Consider the following 9,029-nt stretch of genomic DNA (forward strand, 5'->3'; position numbering starts at 1 on the left):
GAGTCAGCCTGGCTTTAACAGGTTATACCAGGCTAACCTTATCTCCTTTTTTGACAGTCACTAACTAGAAAGTCAGGGGAATCAACCAATCAACAAGCACTTATTAAATACTATGCCTACGTTGTGCCGGGCACTGTGCTTGGAATGCACTGGGTTAGAGAACTTACTAGAATACAGAGGCCATAATCCTACTCTACTCTGTCCTGGTCAGTTGACACCTGGGGTATCATGTTAATTCTAGGTGCCAGAGTTGATAAGTTCGAAAGGATCCAAGAAGAACAACCAAAATGGTGTGTGTCCTTGAGCCTATAACAAAAGAGGCTCAGGTGAAGGAACTGTTTAGCCTGGAAAAGAGAAAACTGAAGGGGAACATGATAGCTGTCTCCAAATACTTGAAGGGCTATCATATGGAAGAGGGATTATTCATATTTTGTTTGGCTCCAGAAAACAGAATTAGGAGCCATGAGAAGAAATTACAAAAAAGCGTATTTAGGTTTGATCTTGGATGGGGGGAGGGGGGGGCGGGCAATGCTCTGAAGATTTAGAGCTACCCGTAAATGAAATGGGCTGCCTTTGGAAGATGGGGCTCTCCTTCATTGTAGTCCTTTAATCAAAGTTGGATGAACACTTGTTGAATGTGTTGTGGGAATGTTTTTAGGGTTATGAATTGGAATGAATGGCTACTGAGATCCCTTCAAACTCTAAAATCTGTGAATAATTCTGTGAAATAAATGCCTTCTAGGCAAAGAAGTATAGCCTGAGCAAAGGTCTGGAAATGAGAGGTGGGATGCCAAATTTGTTGAATAAACCAGTGGTTCAGTTTAGTTAGATGTATGGTGTGTTGAGAGGAACAAAATAACGTAAGTCTGAGAAGGTAAGAATTAAGTTATAAAGGACTTTAAATACCAAGCTGAGGAGATGTGATATTGACACACTCAAGTGGTATAATGAACAGCTAAGTGGCACAATAAACAGAGTGCTGGACCTGGAAAGATGACCTGAATTCAAATTTGACTTCAGTCAACGAATAGCTGTGACTCTGGACAAACCACTATCTACCTCAGTTTCTTTATCTGTAAAATGGCAATATTAATAACACCTACCTCTCAGGGTTGTCATGAGGATAAAATGAGATAATATTTATAATGCGTTTAATAAACCTTAAAGAATCATATGAATGCTAGCTATTATTAGAGTTCTGAATGCTGAGATAAGAAGATCCAGGTTCAGATACTGTTTCTGGTAGTGTGACCATGTCAAGTCAATTAATCTCTCTACATCTTAGTTTCTTCTTCTGAAAATTGGGGGTAATGTTTGTAGTATTACCTCAAGGGCTGCTATGAGTGTCAAATAAGATAATGCATGTTAAGTCTTTTAAGAATTTTAAATTAAATGTTAATAATTATCATTGAACGAAGGACCGATATGGCCAGGCATGTATTTTACAAATAGTAATTTGCCAGCTGTGTGGAGGATAGACTGGAGAAGAGAAAGACACAATTAGGGATACATTGTAACAGTCCAGGTGAGAGCCAATGTGGGCCTGAACTACAGCACTGAGTAAAGAGAAAGGGCCATGTGTGGGAGATATTGTGGAGAGAGAATGGACGAGATTTGGCAACTGTTTGGATTTGCGGGGAGTAGAGAGAGGGAGGTGAGTCAAGGATGAGTCAGACTGAGAATTTAGGTGAGTAGAAAGACAGTGGCACCCTCAATAAAAATAAGGAAGATTAAAGCGAGAGTAGGTTTCATGGGGCAAGATAGCAAGATCTGTTCTGAAAACATTAGGTGTGAGTTGCTTATGGGCCATCCATGAAGAGAGGTCTGCCAACCAATGACGTAGGCATGAAACTCACAAAAGAGACTAACTGGATATACATATTCGTATTGAGATGATCATTAAACCTATAGAAGTTAGTGAGATCAGCTAGTGAAAGGGTTAGAAAAAGAAGAGAAGAGCACACAGAGACGGGAGGAATACCTATAGTTAGGGCAGGGATGGGGATGATGAAACAGAAAAGACTAAGAAGGATCATCAGAGAGGAAAAGGGCAAAGAGACTGCTGTATCATATAGAAGCTAAAGGGGCCGATTGTATCCAGGAGGCAGAGGTGAGTGACATTGACAGCTACTGGGATGCCAAGAAGGATGCGGACTGATTTTTTAAAAAAAGATGTAGAAGGGGTGGCTAGGTGGTGCAGTGAAGAGCACCAGTCCTGGAGTCAGGAGGACCTGAGTTCAAATCCAGCCTCAGATACTTAACACAAAAACTAGCTGTGTGACTTTGGGCAAGTCACAACACCAATTGCCCTCCAAAAAGCAAAAAAAAAAAAAAAAATGTAGAATTTAGCAGGGGAAATATTAGAAACCTTGGAGAAAGCAGCTGCAGACACGTGTTGAGGTCAAAAGTCAGATTTAGAGGGATTGAGAAATAAGAAGGTAATAAAGAGTAGGATAAGATGGATAGAGCATCAGGAGGACCCGGGTTCAAATCCAGCCTCAGACATTTGACACTTAATAGCTGTGTGACCTTGGGCAAGTCACTGAACCCCAATTGACTCAACAACAACAAAAGAGTAGGCTAAGAGTTTAAGAGTTTTTTTCTTGGAGTTTGGCTGCAAAAGGTAGACAAGGCATAGGGTGATTAACTTGAAGGTATAGCAGAGTGAAATAAAAAATTTTTAGGGATGAGGGAGACAAGCATGTTTGTTGGCAACTGTAAGATAAAATAAGGAGGGACTAAAAGTAAGAAAAAGAGAGGGGATGATTTAAAAAGGCCAGCTCCTGGAGGAGAAAGATGTGAATAGGATCAGTGGTGAGAGCATAAAGTTGGCCTTGTCAAGGAGAAGAGCCCTCTTTATTAGAAACTAGAGCAAAGGAAGAATCAAGGAAAGGTAGAGAGATTTTGAGGTGTGACTAATTAGGAGAAGAGGCAGCTCAAGGAACACGGTCTCTATTTTCTCAGTAAAGAAGCTAAGTCCTCTGCTGAGAACTAAGAAATATATGTTATATAGGAAATTTGAAGAGAAAAGAGAATGAATGAATGCACATTTATTAAGTGCTTTCTATGTGCAAAGCAGGGTGTTAAGCTCTGGAAATACAAATAGAAAAGTAAAAGTCTCTGCTCTTAAGGAATTCATATTCTAATGGAGGAGGCAATACATATAAGATGTTTCATTTAATAGTAATAATATTTAATGTTTATGTCACGTGTACTATGTGCCAGGCATTGTGCTAAATGCTTTATAATTATTATCTCATTTGAGCCTCACAAAACCTCTGGAAGGTGAATGCTATTATTATCTTCACTTTACAGCTGAGGAAACTGAGGCAAAGAAAGGTTAAGTAACTTTCTAGGGTCACACAGCTAGTAAGTATCAGAGACTGGATTTGAACTCATGTCTTCCTGGCTCTAGGCCCAATGATCTATTCACTGTGCCACTTTGCTGCCTATATTTTAAGTCATATGGGAAGGTCCTGTGTGCCTTAGGGTACAGAAACAAAGCATATGGTAATACATCTTCCTGAGTACCATTTCCACTGATAGATACAATTCCAAGTACTTTAGTGGTCAGAACTTTTTTCCTCCACTCTTTAGTAGCTATGACTGCTGAGAAGGTAGGGCCTATAGCACAAGCTGTTTCCTGTCTCTCCCTCAGGGTTCCTTGCTTTTTCAACTAAGCCAGCTTGTTTGCCCAGTAGAGAGTAGCTGGCCAACAGTTGGTGAGGATGGCTAGCTCCTTTGCTAGGATTACAAGGTTTTGAATATCTACTTTGGGTAGTGTGATATAAAGTAAGGTATGGAAAGATTATGCATCAGGGAGGTCCAAATTAAGATTAGATTAGACAAATTTATAGTGGACCCAGTCAGAATGATTGTATATTGCTTCACTGATTTCAACAGCACATACATAGGAACAGAGAAAGCAGTTGATGGGTGGTAATGTCAGGCTTGTTTGACAAGGCCTAAGCAATGATAGAAGAAAGAATCAAAGGCCTCCAGGAAAGATGATAAAATCATAGGTTTAGGGGCAGCTAGGTGGCATGGTGAATAGAGCACCAGCCCTGGAGTTAGGAGGACCTGAGTTCAAATCCCACCTCAGACACTTGACACACTTACTAGCTGTGTGCCCTTGGGCAAGTCACTTAACCCCAATTGTCCCACCTTCCCCCCCTCCAAAAAAAAATCATAGATTCAGAGCTGGAAAGACCCTGGATCATCTAAGTCTAATCCCTTCATTTTACAGATAAGAAAACTAAGACCCAGGGTGATGTGCATAGTTAAGCTAATCAATGAAAGGATCCAAGACTGAAGAAAGAATAGTGAGACCAAAGCAGAAGTGGTGGACTGTGAGACATCAGAGGAATGGAGGGGCTGGAGATTGCAATCAGTGAGAGATTTAAGAGGAATGAGGCAGAGAGATAAATGAGAAGACAGGAGGTTAGAAAAGTTTCAACAGTAATTGAGTTAATGAGTAGCACAGTTATGGATAATGGTAAGATCTAAGATGCATCTAGCCTGTGGGTGGCTAGAGTAGATTAAAGATGTAGGTCATGGGATCTGAGGAGGTTGAAAAGTAGGAGACTAGACTGTTCAGATGGAGAAAGAGACAGACAGAGACAGACACAGAGACAGAGAGACAGAGAGAGAGACAGAAAGTCAGAGAGAAAGAGAGAGAGAGATCAAAGCCTCCAAAGGTAAGAGCAGGTATTGGAATGAAGATTAAGCTAGCTCCTTAAGAAAGAAGGAAAGGTAGTATGGAGGTCAGTAAATAATAATTATGGCAAGGTTCTGGGATAGATGGTGTTGACAAATGGAATGTATATCGGAGGGAAAGAGTCGAATGAAAGTGACAAAGGAACAGATCACAACTGACAATGTGGAACAAAATATATGCCCACCCTTACTTCTGGTTCAGTGTATCAGGGAATGTAAGCAAAGGAGCACTGGAAAAGGTGTCCATGGATAGAGTATCTTTCAGAGGGAGCCAGATTTCCCTGAGGAGCAGAAGATGGATAAAGTATGACATGAGATCTAGATGGAGGGGAGTTTGTTTACAATGGGGATATGTGGTGAGGAGACAGCTGTGAATTGGATTAACTATTCTGGAAAGTAACTTGAAATTATCCTAAGAGAGTGACCAAAATGTCTATACCCTTTGACCCAAAGAGCATATACCCCTAGGAGACCAAAGATAGAAGAAAAGGTTGCACATACACCAAAATATTTAGAGTTTGTTTTTTGTAGTAGCAAAGAAAAAGAGAGGGAAGAGAGAAGGAAGGAAGGAAGAAAGGAAAGAAGGAAGGAAGGAAGGAAGGAAGGAAGGAAGGAAGGAAGGAAGGAAGGAAGGAAGGAAGGAAGGAAGGAAGTTGTGATATATGTTGTGATGAAATATTACTGTGCTGTAAGAAATGATGAGCTGGTTGCTTTTAGAAAAACAAAAAGACCTGCATGAAATAATGAAAAGTGAAATGAGCAGAACCAAAAGAACAATGTATACAATAACAGAAATATTGTTCAAAGAGTAACTGTGAACAGCCAAGTTATTCTAAGCATTATAAATATTCAAATAAACTACAAAGGACCTACGAAGGAAAATGCTATCTATCACCAGGGAAAGAACTGAGAAATAGAAGTATGCATAGTATGTATGGTTTTACATAAATGTGTGTGTGTGTGTGTGGGAAATGGCAACCTTCTCTAGGATGGGATAGGGAGGGAGACAGTTCAGTACTTAAAACATAACAAATAAATAAAGTTTTAAAAGAAAGACAGAGATGGATGGATAGATTACAGTCAGAGCATTTATTATGATCTTACTATGTGCTAAGCAGTGGAGATTCAAAATCAAGAAAACAATACAGTTTCTACTATCAAGAAGCTTACATTAAAAAAAAAAGTTGTTGTATTCAGGGGTGGTCAGGTGGCGCAGTGAGTAAGAGCGTCGGCCCCAGAGTCGGGAGACCTGGAATTGGTTCCGGCCTCAGATACTCAGCACCCACACACACAAAAAAATAACTGGCCGTGTAACCTTGAGCAAGTTACTTAACCCCAATTGCTTTAAAAAAAAAATAAAATAAAAAAGAAGCTTACATTCTAAAAGGGATAAAAACATAAAAGGGAGATGAAAATTGGGGGGGGGGGAATGAAGTGGGTGGTGTGACTGGGTCTCCTTAAGATATGGTGGTCCCAGGCAGGGACTCATAATCAGCAGAGATTCCTCAGGACAGAATCCTATTTAAGTAGCCAAGGCAGCTGGTATAGAGGTAGTACAGACTGGAGATTGAGCAAGAAGTGACGAATGATTACTATGCCATAAGAAAATATAAATATGGAAAACATATAAAAGCACAAAAAGACTAAGTAAAGTTAGCAGGAACAGGAAAATAACACACCCAATGACTACAGCTCCGTAAATGGAAAGAACAAACAGCAAGAGCAACAAAATGAAACCTCGAACTTGGCCCCAAAGAAGAATAAAGAAAATGTATTTTGCTGCCCGCCTTCTCGGCAGAGCTGAGGAACTACAGGTGTGGAATGCTGGATAGATTGTAAAATTAGGCTGATATGTTTAGTTTGGCTGAACTGTTGCACCCTCTCCTTTCTTATTTATTCTTTGTTTCAATTTCTCTAGGTCCTCTGAGTAGCAGAGAAAGAGGTATAGGTTTGAAAATGAAGGTGATGTAAAAAAAGAAAAAGGTTAGCAGTACATTTTTTAATGGAGGAGCTGAAAAGAATATGGTCTTTGGAGGGACAGTGCTGAAGTGGCTAGAGTTGAGAAGATGGGGAGAGATGGCAGGAATCAAAGGATTTTCACCTTAGTAAATGGTAACTCTGGAAGCACAAGGATTTGACAAACAAAGTGTGGGAGTTTGCCAGCCATGTATGAGGAAATACCCAGTTGATTAGGGACCCATCCTGCAGGGGGCTTATGATGACTGAAAATAGGAGTAGTCCAAGAACAGTGGCATCAACTTCCCTCAACTGTCACTCCAAAGACTAGGGACCTGAGGGCTCTAAGGAGTGGAAGTAACAAGTTCTCTCTGGACATCTGGGTTGATAAACACCTGGTGGGAAGGTTCTCCAGGGCCTGAACTCACATTGGATGTGAGTCCTGAAGCATCATCCCAAGATGAAGTGCATCCAAAAGATAAAGCAAGGAGATAAAGCACTGGACTCCTGGTCTCTGAGCTCCTAAAAATACAAGTCTTCTAGTACCACTGATTCTCAAGGGTTTGGGATCTCTGATAGATTTGCTCTGAATATTGCCTCTGGTTCCCTGTGGCTTAGCACAGAACAAAATGAAAATATCAAGATATTGAGAAGATGGAATCAACATAGCCTAGTAAATGATAGAATAGGAACAAGAGAGGGAAGAATCCAATATAAGACCAATGTTACAGGCATAGGAGACAAGGTGAATGAATCTTGGTGCTTAGGGGGAGAGTCATCAGAAAGAGATGCAGTTTTGTGAGGAAGAATACTGAGGTCTGTTTTGAACATATTGAATTTGAAGCACTGGTGAGAGAGACATTGGGATAAAGATGCTGTGTAGGCAGTTGGAGACATGAATGTGAAGCTCTGAAGAGATCGGCCCTAGATACAATAGTATTGAGATCTGCATGAAGCCTGGGAGTAAATGAATCTCAGTGTAGAGAAAAAAGAGAAGGGTCATGGACAAACCCATGGTGAGCATGCACAGCATGGGGTTGTAAAAGTACTAGGAGCCAGAGAAGGATTGAGTAGAGAGGTAGGAGGGAAATCAAGGGAACATGATGACTTTGAAGCTGAAGGAGCAGAAAATGTCCAGACAGTGGGGCCACAAGGCTGCTGAGAGGTTGAAGAAATGAGGTATGGAGGTGGCTAGGTGGCACAGTGAATAGAGCATCGGCCCTGGAGTCAGGAGGACCTGAATTCAAATCCAGCCTCAGACACTTAACACTTACTAGCCCTGTGACCTTGGGCAAGTCACTTAACCTCAATTGCCCTGCCTTACCCCCTCCAAAAAGCAGAAAGAAAGAAAAAAAGAAAGGAAGGAAGGAAGGAAGGAAGAAAGAAAGAAAGAAAGAAAGAAAGAAAGAAAGAAAGAAAGAAAGAAAGAAAGAAAGAAAGAAAGAAAGAAAGAAAGGAAGGAAGGAAGGAAGGAAGGAAGGAAGGAAGGAAGGAAGGAAGAGAGAGGGGGGGAGGGAGGGAGGGAGGGAGGAAGAAAATGAAGGTATGAAAAAAGATGTTCCATTAGATTCAGGGAATAGGAGCCTTAGAATGCTGTTTCAATAGATGGTTACTTGTGAGGAGTTGAAGAGATAGTAGGTAATGATGAAATAGAAGTATTGGGTTTAAAATTTTTTTTACCGAAGTTTAGCAGCAAAGGAGAAAATAGAGATGAAGTAGTAATTGGATGGGATAGCATGGTGTAATAGTAATGGAACATAAAGGTTCCCCTGTATTGGCTTGGTTTTCAAATTGATTGTGTTAAAACCCAGAGTTTGTTAATCCCACCTGTGGGATGGACTTGTTGATGTGAAAAGAGAGTCCTGAACTGGGAGGAGCTGGTGACGTAGATTTGGAGAGACAAGAGAGAGGCAGAAGAACTTTTTGGAAGCAGTACCTTGTGGAGGCAGAGAGAGACTGAGAGAATTGCTGGAGGCCACTTTGAATTGCCCTGGACTTTTGAGACCTGCCCCCGGAGCTGCCAAAGACTGAGGAGACATGGCTGTTTGGCTGGTACTTTGTCTGTCTGTTTTGATGTTGTTTTGCCAGATTTGTCCACTGGTGAAAGACAGTCCTGTTGTTGAAGAAGTCCTGGAACCTGGCTTTTGGTTAAGAAGCCCTGAGACTGTCCTGCGGACAGAGAGTGAATACTGTCCACTGATGAAGGACAGTGCTGTTGTTGCAGGGGTCTGGGAACCTTTCTGTTGGTTCAGAAGCCCTGAAGAAGGATTTTCTTGTTGTATGTTTACAGAAATCCTGGGAGAGGGTTTTGCTAATGTTTTCAGGGGTTCTAGGACTGTTCTACAGACAGAGGATAA

The sequence above is a fragment of the Petaurus breviceps genome, unplaced genomic scaffold (assembly GCF_028583685.1).
Source record: "Petaurus breviceps papuanus isolate PSGF00001 unplaced genomic scaffold, PetGlider_PUasm1.0 90879, whole genome shotgun sequence".
In the NCBI taxonomy this organism is placed as follows: domain Eukaryota; kingdom Metazoa; phylum Chordata; class Mammalia; order Diprotodontia; family Petauridae; genus Petaurus; species Petaurus breviceps.